General features: G+C 39.4%; 1 pseudogene; it reads left to right on the top strand.

The window, feature by feature from the left end:
- The first annotated feature begins 8,776 nt into the window (after positions 1 to 8,776).
- LOC143400377 (protein SET-like) lies at positions 8,777 to 11,027 on the top strand (annotated as a pseudogene).
- The last annotated feature ends 5,663 nt before the right edge of the window (positions 11,028 to 16,690 follow it).

Genomic DNA, 16,690 nt, shown 5'->3' on the forward strand with positions numbered 1-16,690 from the left:
TGAAATAATCTTAAACAGACAAAAGCAACATTTTAAGTTGATTTTTTGAACCATATGATCAGACAGACACAGTGAGAGCAATGTTAGCAGCCCCAACTACAATAAACGACCCAAAGTACACTGTTGGAAGCATGAAAATGCCTTTCTTAGCATCTTCTTTGACTAAAAGGAGGTTTAATGTAAGTACACAATGCAACACTAAAATAAAAGCTGCAGGTTCAAATGACAACAGAAGACAGGTAGTACAAATGATGTGGTAGGCTGGGGAGAAACGGGAATAAGAATGTTGTCTAAATGGGGCTGGCAACACTGATTTACATCTGAGTGTTGTGAGAGAGACTAAATCTTTTAATTATTTTTAAAGAAGGTAGAAATCTTGATTTTTAAGTAAGATTCCCCAATGTGAAATTCTAGTAGCTATTTTTAAAAATTAAACTAGGTGCAAGTCATGAAAAAAAAAATCAAGTCTATGAGCTCCTAGTCTGTCATATATACTCTAGAGAAATTATCATAGTCCCTCCTACTCTATCATCTTGGGCCAACTCTTTAGTAATCCTGGTTTTGGGTTTTTTTTTTTTTTTTTTTTTTTTTTTTTAATATTTTTTTTTTTTATTGTTGGTTGTTCAAAACATTACATAGTTCTTGATATATCATATTTCACACTTTGATTCAAGTGGGTTATGAACTCCCATTTTTACTCCGTTTACAAATTGCAGAATCACATCAGTTACACTTCCATTGATTTATATATTGCCATACTAGGGTCTGTTGTATTCTGCTGCCTTTCCTATCCGTTACTACCCCCCTCCCCTCCCCTCCCCTCCCCTCTTCTCTCTCTACCCACTCTACTGCAGTTCATATCTCCCCCTTGTATTATTTTTCCCTTTCCCCTCGTTACCTCTTGTATGTAATTTTGTATAACCCTGAGGGTCTCCTTCCATTTCCATGCAATTTCCCTTCTCCCTCCCTTTCCCTCCCACCTCTCGTCCCTGTTTAATGTTAATCTTCTTCTCATGCTCTTCGTCCCTACTCTGTTCTTAGTTACTCTCCTTATATCAAAGAAGACATTTGGCATTTGTTTTTTAGGGATTGGCTGGCTTCACTCAGCATAATCTGCTCTAATGCCATCCATTTCCCTCCAAATTCTATGATTTTGTCATTTCTTAATGCAGAGTAATATTCCATTGTGTATAAATGCCACATTTTTTTTATCCATTCGTCTATTGAAGGGCATCTAGGTTGGTTCCACAGTCTTGCTATTGTGAACTGTGCTGCTATGAACATCGATGTAGCAGTGTCCCTGTAGCATGCTCTATTTAGGTCTTTAGGGAATAGACCGAGAAGGGGAATAGTTGGGTCAAATGGTGGTTCCATTCCCAACTTTCCAAGAAATCTCCATACTGCTTTCCAGATTGGCTGCACCAATTTGCAGTCCCACCAACAATGAACAAGTGTACCCTTTTCCCCACATCCTCGCCAGCACTTGTTGTTGTTTGACTTCCTAATGGCTGCCAATCTTACTGGAGTGAGATGGTATCTTAGGGTGGTTTTGATTTGCATTTCTCTGACTGCTAGGGATGGTGAGCATTTTTTCATGTACTTGTTGATTGATTGTATGTCCTCCTCTGAGAAGTGTCTGTTCATGTCTTTGGCCCATTTGTTGATTGGGTTATTTGTTATCTTGTTGTCTAATTTTTTGAGTTCTTTGTATACTCTGGATATTAGGGCTCTATCTGAAGTGTGAGGAGTAAAGATTTGTTCCCAGGATGTAGGCTCCCTATTTACCTCTCTTGTTGTTTCTTTTGCTGAGAAAAAACTTTTTAGTTTGAGTAAGTCCCATTTGTTGATTCTAGTTATTAACTGTTGTGCTATGGGTGTCCTATTGAGGAATTTGGAGCCCGACCCCACAGTATGTAGATCATAGCCGACTTTTTCTTCTATCAGACGCCGTGTCTCTGATTTGATATCAAGCTCCTTGATCCATTTTGAGTTAACTTTAGTGCATGGCGAGAGAAAGGGATTCAGTTTCATTTTGTTGCATATGGATTTCCAGTTTTCCCAGCACCATTTGTTGAAGATGCTATCCTTCCTCCATTGCATGCTTTTAGCCCCTTTATCAAATATAAGATAGTTGTAGTTTTGTGGGTTGGTTTCTGTGTCCTCTATTCTGTACCATTGGTCCACCCGCCTGTTTTGGTACCAGTACCATGCTGTTTTTGTTACTATTGCTCTGTAGTATAGTTTGAAGTCTGGTATCGCTATACCGCCTGATTCACCCTTCCTGCTTAGCATTGTTTTTGCTATTCTGGGTCTTTTATTTTTCCATATGAATTTCATGATTACTTTCTCTATTTCTATAAGAAATGCCATTGGGATTTTGATTGGTATTGCATTAAACCTATAGAGAACTTTTGGTAATATTGTCATTTTGATGATGTTAGTTCTGCCTATCCATGAACAGGGTATATTTTTCCATCTTCTAAGATCCTCTTCTATTTCTCTCTTTAGGGTTCTGTAGTTTTCATTGTATAAGTCTTTCACCTCTTTTGTTAGGTTGATTCCTAAGTATTTTATTTTTTGGGGGGATATTGTGAATGGAGTGGTTGTCCTCATTTCCATTTCAGAGGATTTGTCGCTGATATACAGGAATGCCTTTGATTTATGTGTGTTGATTTTATATCCTGCCACTTTACTGAATTCATTTATTAGCTCTAATAGTTTCTTTGTAGACCCTTTTGGGTCTGCTAGGTATAGAATCATGTCATCTGCAAATAGTGATAATTTAAGTTCTTCTTTTCCTATTTTTATGCCTTTAATTTCTTTCGTCTGTCTAATTGCTCTGGCCAGTGATTCGATAACTATGTTGAACAGAAGTGGTGAGAGAGGGCATCCCTGTCTTGTTCCAGATTTTAGAGGGAATGCCTTCAATTTTTCTCCATTCAGAATGATGCTAGCCTGAGGTTTAGCATAGATTGCTTTTACAATGTTGAGGTAAGTTCCTGTTATCCCTAGTTTTTCTAGCGTTTTGAACATAAAGGGATGCTGTACTTTGTCGAATGCTTTTTCTGCATCTATCGAGATGATCATATGGTTCTTATTTTTAAGTCTATTGATGTGGTGAATAACATTAATTGATTTCCGTATATTGAACCAGCCTTGCATCCCAGGGATGAATCCTACTTGATCATGGTGCACAATTTTTTTGATATGTTTTTGAATCCGATTTGCCAAAATTTTATTGAGGATTTTTGCATCTAGGTTCATTAGAGATATTGGTCTGTAGTTTTCTTTCTTTGAAGTGTCTTTGTCTGGTTTAGGAATCAGGGTGATGTTGGCCTCGTAGAAAGAATTTGGAAGTTCTCCCTCTTTTTCTATTTCCTGAAATAGCTTGAAAAGTATTGGTGTTAGTTCCTCTTTAAAGGTTTTGTAAAACTCTGCTGTATACCCATCCGGTCCTGGGCTTTTCTTAGTTGGTAGTCTTTTGATGGTTTCTTCTATTTCCTCAATTGATATTGGTCTGTTTAGGTTGTCTATATCCTCCTGCCTTAATCTGGGCAGATCATATGACTTAAGAAATTTATCGATGCCTTCACTATCTTCTATTTTATTGGAGTATAAGGATTCAAAATAGTTTCTGATTATCTTCTGTATTTCTGAAGTGTCTGTTGTGATATTGCCTTTTTCATCCCGTATGCTAGTAATTTGATTTCTCTCTCTTCTTCTCTTCGTTAGCATGGCTAAGGGTCTGTCGATTTTATTTATTTTTTCAAAGAACCAACTTTTAGTTTTGTCAATCTTTTGAATTGTTTCTTTTGTTTCGATTTCATTAATTTCAGCTCTGATTTTAATAATTTCTTGCCTTCTACTTCTTTTGCTGTTGTTTTGCTCTTCTTTTTCTAGGATTTTGAGATGGAGTATGAGATCATTTATTTGTTGGTTTTTTCTTTTTTTAAGGAATGAACTCCAAGCAATGAATTTTCCTCTTAGAACTGCTTTTAATGTGTCCCATAGATTCCGATATGTTGTGTCTGTGCTTTCATTTATCTCTAAGAATTTTTTAATTTCCTCCTTGATGTCTTCTATAACCCATTGATCATTTAGTAACCAATTGTTCATTCTCCAAGTGATGCATGTTTTTTCCTTCCTTCTTTTATCGTTGATTTTCAGTTTCATTCCATTATGATCAGATAAGATGCATGGTATTATCTCCACTCCTTTATATTGTCTAAGAGTTGCCCTGTGACATAATATATGATCTATTTTTGAGAAGGATCCATGTGCTGCTGAGAAAAAAGTGTAACTGCTTGATGTTGGGTGGTATATTCTATATATATCAATTAAGTCTAGGTTATTAATTGTGTTATTGAGTTCTATAGTTTCCTTATTCAACTTTTGTTTGGAAGATCTGTCTAGTGGTGAGAGAGGTGTGTTGAAGTCTCCCATGATTATTGTATGTTGGTCTATTAGACTCTTAAACTTAAGAAGAGTTTGTTTGATGAACATAGCTGCACCATTGTTTGGGGCATATATATTTATGATAGTTATGTCTTGTTGGTGTATGGTTCCCTTGAGCAGTATGTAGTGTCCCTCTTTATCCCTTTTGATTAACTTTGGCTTGAAATCTATTTTATTTGATATGAGTATGGACACTCCTGCTTGTTTCCTAAGTCCATATGAGTGATATGATTTTTCCCAACCTTTCACCTTCAGTCTATGTATGTCTTTTCCTATCAAATGCGTCTCCTGTAGGCAGCATATTGTTGGGTCTTGTTTTGTGATCCATTCTACTAGTCTGTGTCTCTTGATTGGTGAGTTTAAGCCATTAACATTTAGGGTTATTATTGAGATATGTGTTGTTCTTCCAGCCATAATTGTTTATTTATGTTACTAAACATGGTTTGTTTTCCTTTTTTGATTATTTTCCCCCCCTTTACTGTCCTACCTCCCACTGTTGGTATTCATTGTTATTTTCCATTTCCTCTTCCTGTAATGTTTTGCCGAGGATGTTTTGAAGACATGGTTTTCTAGCTGCAAATTCTTTTAACTTTTGTTTATCGTGGAAGGTTTTAATTTCATCTTCCATCCTGAAGCTTAATTTCGCTGGATACATGATTCTTGGTTGGAACCCATTTTCTTTCAGTTTTTGAAATATGTGATTCCAGGATCTTCTAGCTTTCAGAGTCTGTGTTGAAAGATCAGCTGTTATCCTGATTGGTTTACCCCTAAATGTAATCTGCTTCCTTTCTCTTGTAGCTTTTAAAATTCTCTCCTTATTCTGTATGTTGGGCATCTTCATTATAATGTGTCTAGGTGTGGATCTCTTATGATTTTGCACATTCGGCGTCCTGTATGCTTCTAGGATTTGGGATTCTGTCTCATTCTTCAAGTCTGGGAAGTTTTCTCGTATTATTTCATTGAATAGGTGGTTCATTCCTTTGGTTTGGACCTCTATACCTTCCTGTATCCCAATGACTCTTATGTTTGGTCTCTTTATATTATCCCATATTTCTTGGATGTTCTGCTCATGGTTTCTTAACAGTTTTGCTGAGCTATCTATGTTCTTTTCAAGTTGAAATACTTTGTCTTCATTGTCTGATGTTCTATCTTCTAAGTGTTCTACTCTGCTGGTAGTATTCTCAATTGAGTTTTTAAGTTGGTTTATTGCTTCCTGCATTTCTAGGATTTCTGTTTGTTTGTTTTTTATTACCTCTATCTCCCTGTATAGTTGATCTTTTGCTTCTTGGATTTGTTTATGTAATACATTGTCGAAGTGGTCGAAATGATCTTTCATTGTCTGATTTTGCTGTCTAATGTCTTCCTTGAGACTCCAGATCATTTGCAGCATGTATATCCTGAATTCTTTATCTGACATTCCATCTGCTGCAGCTATAACCTCTTCTAAAGTTGAGTTGACCTGCATTGCTTGTGGTCCTTTCTTTCCTTGTCTTTTCATATTGCTCGTGTTTCTTTCTGCTTAGTGAAACTATTGTGTTTTTGAAATTTTTCCCCCTATATATTTATATTGCTCTTGTATAGTTGAAAAGTCTCCCTTGCAGGGGCGGGCGGCAGCTCTGCTCCTCCTCCAATTGGGGTGATTTGTCTACCACGCTGGTGGGCCGCTGGGACTGTTCTGCCGGTCGGTCCAGGTCTGCCTACCTTGGAGGCGCGGGCAGCGGCTCTGCTCTGCCCTTCCTCCTATTGGTGTGACGTGTCTACCACGTCACCACGTCCGTGAACCCCTGGGCCTGTTCCACCAGTTAGTCGCGGATCTGACTACCTTACAGGCGTGGGCGGCGGCTCTGCTCTGCCCCTTCTCCAATTGGGTTGTCGTGACTACCACCCCGGCAGGTCGCTGTGCCTGTTCTGGGCGCGGGCTGCGGCTCTGCTCTGCCCCTACTCCAAATGGAGTGATGTGACTGCCACGCTGGCGGGCCGCTGGGCCTGATCCAGGCTCGGGGAGCGGCTCTGCTCTGCCCCTCCCCCAAGTGGTGTGACGTGTCTACCACGCCGGCAGGCCGCTGGGGCTGTTCTGCCAGACTGTCACAGGCCTGCCTACCTTGCGGACGCGGGTGGAGGATCTGCTTTCCCCCTACTCCAATTGGGGATTCTTGACAACCACGCCGGCGGGTCGCTGGGCCTATTCCGGGCTCTGGCAGCGGCTCTGTTCGGCCCCTGCTCGAGCCGGAGCGATGCGACACCACGCCGGCAGGTCTCTGGACCTGCTCCGGGCGCAGGCGGCGGCTCTGTTCGGCCCCCGCTCTAGCCGGAGCGACGAGACACCACGCCGGCGGGTCGCTGGACCTGTTCCGGGCACAGGCGGCGGCTCTGATCGGCCCCCGCTCCAGCCGGAGCGACGTGACACCACGCCGGCGGGTCGCTGGGTCTGCTCCGGGCCCCGGCGGCGGCTCTGTTTGGCCCCTGCTCTAGCCAGAGTGACGCGACACCACGCCGGCGGGTCGCTGTGCCTGTTCCGGGCTCTGGCGGCGGCTCTGTTCGGCCCCTGCTCTAGCCGGAGCGACGAGACACCACGCCGGCGGGTCGCTGTGCCTGTTCCGGGCTCTGGCGGCGGCTCTGTTCGGCCCCTGCTCTAGCCGGAGCCACGCGACACCACGCCGGCGGGCCGCTGTGCCTGTTCCGGGCTCTGGCGGCGGCTCTGTTCGGCCCCTGCTCTAGCCAGAGGGACGCGACACCACGCCGGCGGGTCGCTGTGCCTGTTCCGGGCTCTGGCGGCGGCTCTGTTCGGCCCCTGCTCTAGCCGGGGCGACGCGACACCACGCCGGCGGGTCGCTATGTCTGTTCCGGGCTCTGGCGGCGGCTCTGTTCGGCCCCTGCTCTAGCCGGAGCGACGCGACACCACGCCGGCGGGTCGCTGTGCCTGTTCCGGGCTCTGGCGGCGGCTCTGTTCGGCCCCTGCTCTAGCCGGGGCGACGCGACACCACGCCGGCAGGTCGCTAGGCCTGTTCCGGGCTCTGGCGGCGGCTCTGCTCCGCCCCTCTGGCCTTCACAGTATTCAGCAGGACCCGGACCGAGAGACAGTTTCCGCGGGTTCTTTATCCCTGGGCCAGAGCAGTTCCGGGAGCCAGAATTCGGCCTCTCCGGACTTGGTGCATGCTCCGACAGGAGCGGGCTCCAAGAAGCAGTTTCCGCGGGTTCTATAGCCCTGGGCCAGAGCAGCTCCGGTAGCCGGAGCTCCGCCGCTCCGGGCTCGGTGCGTGTTCTGATAGGAGCAGGCTCCAAGAAGCAGTTTCCGCGTGTTATTTAGCACTAAGTCTGAGCAATTTGTCTGCGAGACGCAGACAATTGTCAGCCTGAAATTACCTGTTCTATAGCTGAAAGAGCTGCAATCAGTCAAAAACAAGGATGGTGACGTCAGCTCTCCAAGATGGTGGCCGCTGGCTTCCTCCGTGGTCTGACTGGTGTGGAGAACCGAACTGGACCGTTTCCTTCCCCGTCTCCAACCCAGAATTCAGCTCCGAGCTCAGCAAATGCCTAGCTGGCAGGAGCCCGCAGAATCAGCATCGCTGTATCTCTGCGCCACCAGCCCGTCGTTTCCCAGTGCGCTCCGCAGACTCCAGCCGCAGGGCGATCTGCCGAACAATAAGCGCTCCGTACGGACAAATCGCTCGCTTTTGAGCCCCTGAAGCTGATCCTCATGCGATGAAAATCCTTCCACTAGGTTTTGGAGCACCCCAATTTTGCTGGAAATTCCTAACCAGATAGCTTTTAGCCGTTCTAACTCATCATTTTCCCTCACAGTGACGCAGTACTCGGAGTTACTGCACTCCCTTCGCGGCCATCTTCCCTTTCCTGGTTTTGGGTTTTTGTTTGTTTGTTTTGGGGGCGGGGAAGTATCAGATAGAGCAACTCCTTGGATGAGTATGTGACAAAACTGAGAAAAGAAGTACCACAAAATTATGCTTCATTACCACCTTTCCTAGGGCTAAACATTGGGTACCTTGGTCAGAGAAACATGGGATCATGTTAGAAGTGAACTAGGGTAATGCTAACTCTCTTCTATCAATGACTACCATACTATGTGAGAGCTAAAAGTGAAATGGGCTGAGAATGCAGAGAGCCTCTATAGAAAGTGGCAGGCCTCCTGCAGACAGATGACTTAGCAAACTAGCAAACATCTGTATAGAAGGTTAAGGTGATAAAAACAGAGCTGGAGGACTAGGTTCTACCATATCATACAGCTGTAACCCTAAGGCTGGGATCCCAGCTCCTTGAGGTGCTCCTCACCTTCCCCAGAGCCACCAGGAATTCATTTTCTAAGATGCACGTTCCAGGAGCAGGGCCCTCTGCTGAGTGTGGCCATGTTTCATTTCTCTGCACTGTTCCAGAGGTGATGGGCACCAAGGCTCTCAACTGCATACCTCCTACTGCTCCTCTCTTCCACGTTTTCTTCCATAGATGCTATCACAGGCCTGGGTGTGCATTGTAGTCACCCAATCTTGGGAGGCCTTTAAATGGACCTAGATGAGGATTTAGGAAGGAAGCAAAGAGAAGCTTACTATGCAGGTCTAGATTTTAGATGAGAAGGATGATAGGAGTCATTGAGATTGGAATATGGTCAAGCCCAGCTGCCTAAAGTTGAAGATAAAATAGTGATTTAGGGAGCACAAAATAGTCATGAATGCGTTTGACAGCAATTCTCCTTGGTCAGAACTCTCAATACTAGTTGTCAAATCAGGGTCCAGTGAAAGAAAAGAGAGACAGGATTCACAACTAGTAGTAGCAAGCTAATTGTTTTTCTTACAGAAAAGAGACTCCTTACAGCAAAAAGTGCTATAATATTACAACTTGCAGCTACATCAAGATCAGCCAACATTAATTAGTAAAATCTTATTATTGTACTTTCCTGCTGCTTCCAATCAACACAAAAATAACAAATTATAATATTGGTAAAATAATGTTTTTCTTAAAAGATATTTTAAGCTGTTAAAAGAAGCTAATATAGATTATGTCAAGGTAGAGCTCTATGAGCTCTTCAAATTTAAAGAACAAAAAAATGTCCACAAACTATGCATAATTGGCAAACTGTTCAATTATACTTAATTGCCAGCAAAAAATTTCAATGTGAAAAAGTTAAAATGGTTAAAATGTAGTTCATTATCACAAATTGAATTATTGAAAAATTAAATTTAGATGGAAAGATAGATGACTGCAAAATAACATTAACGTGAGAAGGTTTAACAATTACTTTTCACAGGCTTGGAGAAAAAAAAATCAAAGCTTTTTTTCTTTTAGTGTTACAGAAAATAGTAATCTATAATGAAACATATCAGAAGATAATCCCAGTGCCCTAAAGTTTCACAATGTATAAAGGCTAGACTCATAAGTGTAAATGTTGACTTCTTCTTTCAAATTAGTGGAATACCTCATGAAGAATTCATGGCATGAACAATTAGGCTTGATGCACATAAATGGTAAGTATTTGGGTTTGTTTGTTTGTTTTTTAACTTAGAGGAAACAAACCAAAATTACTTCACCATATTTTCATAGTAAAACTAAGTTGTTTTCCATTTGCTTTTTATTCTGAGCTAAAAATTTTTTAATATTTTGATGAATCAAAATCAACAATGAAAAGGTAATTTTCTTTCCCTTAAGAATATGGAGGACCTTTGTACTTTTCCCTGGTGAGCTGCAAAAACAGTGGATCTGGTCCTTTATTTCCCTCACAGGATGGCCCACAAACACCAATCTTAGCTCCAGTCTCCAACAAAGAAAACCAAACTGCCTCCTTCATCCAGGTCTCTGGGCTTGCTTAAGGGTGAAAAGGAACAACAAGAAGCAATTGAACATATTGATGAAGTACAAAATGAAATAGACTTAATGAACAAGCCAATGGGAAAATATTGAAAGTAGAACAGAAATATAACAAATTCTGCCAACCATTTTTTCAGAAGAGGTCAGAATTGATAGACAAAATTCCAAATTTGGGGGTAACAACATTTTTCAAGCATTGACAAGTGTCTGCACTGGTTGGGGAGGAAGATGAAGAGGCACTGCATTACTTAACCAGAGTTGAAGGGACAGAATTTGAAGATATCAAATCAGGTAACAGAAGAGATTTTTATTTTGATGAAAATCCTTACTTCAAAAATAAAGTTCTCTCCAAAGAACTTCATCTGAATAAGTGTGGCGATCCATCTTCAAAGTGCACTGAAATCAAATGGAAATCTGGAAAGGATTTGACAAAACATTCAAGTCAAACCCAGAACAAAGCCATCAGGAAGAGGGAGCATGAAGAGCCAGAGAGCTTCTTTACCTGGCTTACTGACCATTGTGCTGCAGGTGCAGATGAGTTAGGAGAGGTCATCAAAGATGATATTTGGCCAAATCTATTGCAGTACTACTTGGTTTCTAGTATGGATGATGGAGAAGCGAAAGTAGAAGAAGAAGAAAATGATAATGAAGAAGAAAAAGGATTGGAAGATATTGATGAAGAGGAGGATGAAGGTGAAGAAGATGAAGATGATTATGAAGGGAAGAAAGGAGAGGAGGATGAAGGAGAAGATGACTAATTGAATACTGATGGATTGCAATCTTTATTTTTCTTTTGTTTTTTGATTTTTATTAATTCAGTCCCTGGGAGTAAGTTGCATTTCACCCCTCCCCCTGCCTTGTGCTTAGTTGCTGTGTTCTTGAGATCTCTTTTCTCAAAGAGGGTGCTCAAATACCTTGAGCAAAGTACAATGGGAAAAGAATCTCTACACCCTTATATTCTAAATTCATTTTTATTTCTTCCTGTCTCAAAACAAAAAACAAAAATCTGTATGGAATCAACACCACCATGTTCTGTGGGAAAAATGGAAACCCTTCTGCTCCCTCACTCTGCTGGGAGTGGGGGGTGCTGGGCCTCTGTGTAGGAGTGCACAAAATTCTAGCTTTTGTCCTCCTTTATCTGTATGTTGGGCTCAGAGATTACACTGTGTCTCTATGTGAATACGGACAGTTAGCATTAACCAACATATATCTGTCTACTTTTTTCTTGTTTAAAAAAAGAAAACAAATTTTTAAATGGGGTTACAGAAGGTCACCAAAGGATGGGTTTGAGATGTTTGGATGGGTTAAGTGGGCATTTTAACAACATGGCTTCTCCTTTGGCATGTTTAATTGTGATGTTTAATGAACATCCTTGCAGTTTAAGATGACACTTTTAAAATAAAATTCCCTGCCACTCAATGGGGGAATCATCAGAACCGTAGGATCTTATTTGAAATTGACATTCTCTATTGTAATCTTGTTTGTTTATTTTTAAAAATTTTTTTTTGTTTTCACTGGAAAGGAAAGATGATGCTCAGTTTTAAATGATAAAACTGTACAAGTTGCTTTGTTTCAATAAAACTAATTGTGTACACAAAGGATTTGAGTCTTTTCTCTCAGAATAAATATACTTCTAATATGACATTCCAAGTTTGACTTGTATAATAACATCATGTCAAACTTTGTCACCCTAACTTTATATAGGATATATAGTGTATATTTGGATATGCACTTTGCACGATGACCTCAGGGCAACGTGGATTGAGTGAAGATATTTGAATCAATGTCTTCATGTCCGTAGCTGGGAAACATGGGTACAATTTGCTATTGGTTTCTGAAAATATAAATGTCATTTGGGATACTAGAACTCAAAAGTGAGTTCTGAGTGATACCCTTGATTTTTGTCTCAAATTGGCAGTTTTTCAAGTGGGCCTTCATTTACCTGGATATAGTAGTGCTTGCTGCCACCATCAAACAGACCTGATACTCTAATGTCAAGTTGGACATGGGACAGTTGCAGGCATGTCTTCATTGGCTCTATGAAGTGTGGCCAAGAAAATGGACTCTCAGAGTAAGAAGTCCGGATTGGTGGTCAGGAAGACATTTTTGTCTCTTAAGTCCCAGGTATCTGGCATACAATTCTCCAACACCAACGTGTGGCTCTGGGTAGGATGATTCTGGTCCTGCTCTGTCTGTTCAATGCTGCTGTGCAGAGGGCAGCACTTTGAAAAGCTACCTAATGCATAAGCTTTTTAATGCTGTAAAATATAGCTGAAATTAAATGCCACTTTTTCAGAGGTGAATTAATGGATAGCTTGGTCAAATTCAAAGCTTTTTGTTGTATAAAACTTTATATATGGAACTATTCCATCAAGAGGCAAAGCCTAATTAAAATCTGTCTAGATGGACAATAAGTAATTTGTGCACAGGTCTCTGTTTAGTAAATACATCACTGTATACCTGTCAGAAAACTTGCTCCAATAAAGGAACATGAACGTTTTTAAAAAATAATAATATGGAGGAAATGTGACATGGGTTCTGGATAAAGTTCCTGAAAGTATCAACCCCTGATCTGATTACACTGCTGCTTGGGATGTAAAAGCAAGTATATTTGCTTAAAAAAAAACACTTTAATAATTTTATGATAAAATTTCTACCATGAATATTTAATAAAGGAATCTGATTCAGGGAGAGACTGGATATTCTTGAGACTGTTGGCAATAGATAAAGCATTTTACAGGGCTAGAACCCTTCCTCTTATGAACTACCTCTATGCCTCTCTTCTCTCCTGCTACCTCCTGTTTGTGAGGGTCCTATAGACCAGTGAACATTCACGAGAGCTCCAGATATCTCTGGAGGAAATTCCCACAACTACATACAGACCAAAGAATGTTAGGATCCACAGCAGCATGTCACAATCCAGAGCAACCTCTCTGCACCAGGAGGATCACACCAGTCACCTTCTAAGGCTGTATTGCATTTCCTTTGTGTAGCATAACTGAGAATGTGACTGTCAAGTGGCCTTCAGGGAGGGCTCTTCTTACTGCTGGTCCTGAGAGTTTCTTTCTTTAATAGTTCTCCTGGGCTGGGTTGACAACTTGCTCTCTAAGGCAATGACAAACCATTAGCTGGTACATCTTCAGCACTCAGCAGGAGACAGTTATAATATAAAGTCAAGGGGGGAGTAATCCAGAGGAAACAGTGAGACTTTAAGTGTAAAACCCTTAAGCAATAAATTTGGCCTTTTTCCTCAAAAGGCAACATACACAGTCTAAAATTCAGTATATTGCAGGGACCAATATTTCTTTTTGCTCTTGCCATTTTTTGAGTGAGTCAGACAGTTTGAGAGCACAATTTTTGGTATTATGGTATAGATTTTGTCATTCATTTCCTTCTTCAAAGGAGTGGGAAGGAAGGTCCACCATTGACATTGTGTTTGAAATGCTGTCTTGGAATCGGATGCAGAATTTCTATTGAAATCTTAAAAGCTGATAATCAGAAGCCTGGCTCATAACAAAATCAGACTGTCACTCTAAGAATTAAGAAGAGAATTTTGAGAATTATTTTTTCTAATATAGGAATAAACAAGTTGAAATAGGAGAAATTCTTCTGATGTAAAACCTATGGCTTATAAAACACTGTAATTGTGCATGGCTGATTGGTGAGATCACAGCAATGCATAATAAGAATTTTTATTTGTGAAAATAGAAAACTCAGATTTCAAATTAGATCACTTAAGTACATACTTTATAGGAAAAAAAAAGAGATTAGAGATCTATGAGCCATCTTTGACCTTACTTCCATTGCATACTTTATGAAGCTCTAAGATAAAAAGTTACAACAGTTCTATCAGATGCATAATGTCCATTAATGAATAATTATTTTAGGATTTTTTTTCACATATCACTCAATTCTCTTTTCCATATTACAAGAATATACGGGAGACCTTTATTTATGCTATAATATAATTTCAGAAATGTTTTTCTATATTTCTTCATAGATTTTTGGTTATGCCTGCTTATTCATAAATACATAAATAATTGAAGAAAAGAGATCTCAACATTAGCCTTGAAACATGTCACTTCCTTTGTTGCATGTGTGCTGGGGTGCACTGTGTTTATGTATACTGCTGTACTTATAACCAGAAAGCATTTTTTTAAGCTTTACCTTTTGGGGAAACTCTATATTCACATCAAGTAATGCTGCTACAATGCCAGACAACAAGCACTCAACCTCCTTCTGGTTCTATTTTTTTAAAGATTGTTTTGACAGCTCTAATTATGGCACACAGAAATGCCAGTCAGGTAGCTGAACTTGCATTTCAAAGACTAACCCTCAGGACTGAATTTATTAAATATTAAATATGAGCATTAAGAATATCATACATTTTACATAGAATATTTTGGTTCCAGCATGACTTCCTCACTGGAATCATTGGTCAGTCCAGTCCCTTGCTACTATCTTACCTGAATTATGCACAAGGCATGACATTTTCCTGCAGAAATCAGCAAGTGAACTGGAACAACCTCTCTGCATAAGGCCCTGTCAACATATATTATACTTCTTTTTCTGAATTATACTCTGATGATAATAAAGTGAAGTAGATTAAGAAAGGAAATTAATTTTCTTTATAAAAAACATCTAATGAAGCTTTTATTCACTTCTGGCAGAGATTCACCACATGTTGAGAGCAACATCCTGTGCTTAAAAGAAAATATCAAATTCTGTTCCCCACTCAAAAAGGAAGTGGTTGTGACATGATTTCTAACGTGATAAATTAAGGAATTAATGACTAGATCACAAAGAGTGAGATGAGAATTGTAATAAAACAAATACATAAAAATATTATTGTTGCTCTATTCTACCTTATAAAGACCTGAATAGGATTAAAATATTTACTAGATTACTGATGCCTACTACTCTGATTAAAAGTTAAAGGAAAGTAACAGATCATGTGCCTAGGATAAACATTCATTTATTTCTACTACACTAATAAATACATAAAGAATATTAATTGTGTGATCAGATTGTAAAAGTTGGCTTTTTTCTTTTAAGAATATAATTTATTTTAGGGACAGCATCTATGTAAAAATATCTTTGCATCATCAATCTTTCCTATCTAAAACCCCAAATATACAGATGAATTGTAAACATAACCATTCTGATGACCCTAAAAACAGTGTGCTTGTCTTCTGAAATGCAATTTGAGTTGCAAAAATATTAATCGTATTCAATGTCATTTTAATGTTAAATATAAATTATTGGAAAGTAGATATATTTTATCTTAACTCACAAATAATTATAATACACAATTAGAAAGAACAATACATTCTCCAATAATTCTATATAAATCTGAGTTCTACTGTTCTTTTAGAGTTGTTAATAAATCTTCAAGAGTAAAAACTCAAGGAATTTTTCTTTTGCAAGATTTGTTTTGATGATTCCCAAGAGATGAACTAGAGAAAAATTCATCTTATGAGATGTGCAAAGGGAGCCAATTTGTTTTATTATGCAGGCAGGTTAGTCTCTTCTGTATCTTTATCTCAGGTGCAAAAAAAGGACTTCTATCCAGCAGAATGAAATTCTTTCATATAATTATCTTTGCAGCAATAAACACGGACTTGCTTTTTCTTTCAAACGCATACTAAAATAAGTTTCCCTATGCTATACTGAGGTATATTAAGGACAGTTTCTCATGTAGAAAGTGCAGAGTGATAGTTAACAGGAAGAGCTCAGGAATAATAAAAACCCAAATTCAAAGTTGGTTATGCCACAGTTTGCTGTTATTTGTCATTTTATTTAGAAAAAAAATTTTTGAAAGCCTCAGCTTCCTTATTTGTGATATATATATATATATATATATATATATATATATATATAATTTATTATTTATATATATAATTTATTATTTATATATAGTTTATTATATTTATATACATATATAATTTATTTTATACATACATAAATTATACATATAAATTTTATTAGAACATACTTTACAGGGTTTATTATGAAGTCAAATATGTTATTTTCATAATTTTTTAGGATTCAAGTACATAGTAAATACTTATTATTGTTTGGTTTTACAAAATTTAACATATTTTTACAAGAAAGTAATACAAAAGTAGTATCATAATACAAAAATAATAGTTTAGTACAAATATATCTGTATGTACTGTGTTAGCTTTCCAGTACTGTAACAAACTACTTGAAATAATCAACTTTGAGAAAAAAAGAGCTGGGTGTAGTGGTGCAACCTGTAATTCCAGTAGCTCTGGAGCCTGAAACAGGAAGATTTTAAGTACAAACCCTCAGTAACTTAGCAAGGCACTAAGCAATTTAGTGAGACACTGTCTCAAAATAAAAAATAAAACTGGCTGAGGATGTGGCTCAGTGGCTAAGTTCTCTTGGGTTCAATCCC

This window comes from Callospermophilus lateralis, chromosome 5 (assembly GCF_048772815.1).
Source record: "Callospermophilus lateralis isolate mCalLat2 chromosome 5, mCalLat2.hap1, whole genome shotgun sequence".
NCBI classification, from domain to species: domain Eukaryota; kingdom Metazoa; phylum Chordata; class Mammalia; order Rodentia; family Sciuridae; genus Callospermophilus; species Callospermophilus lateralis.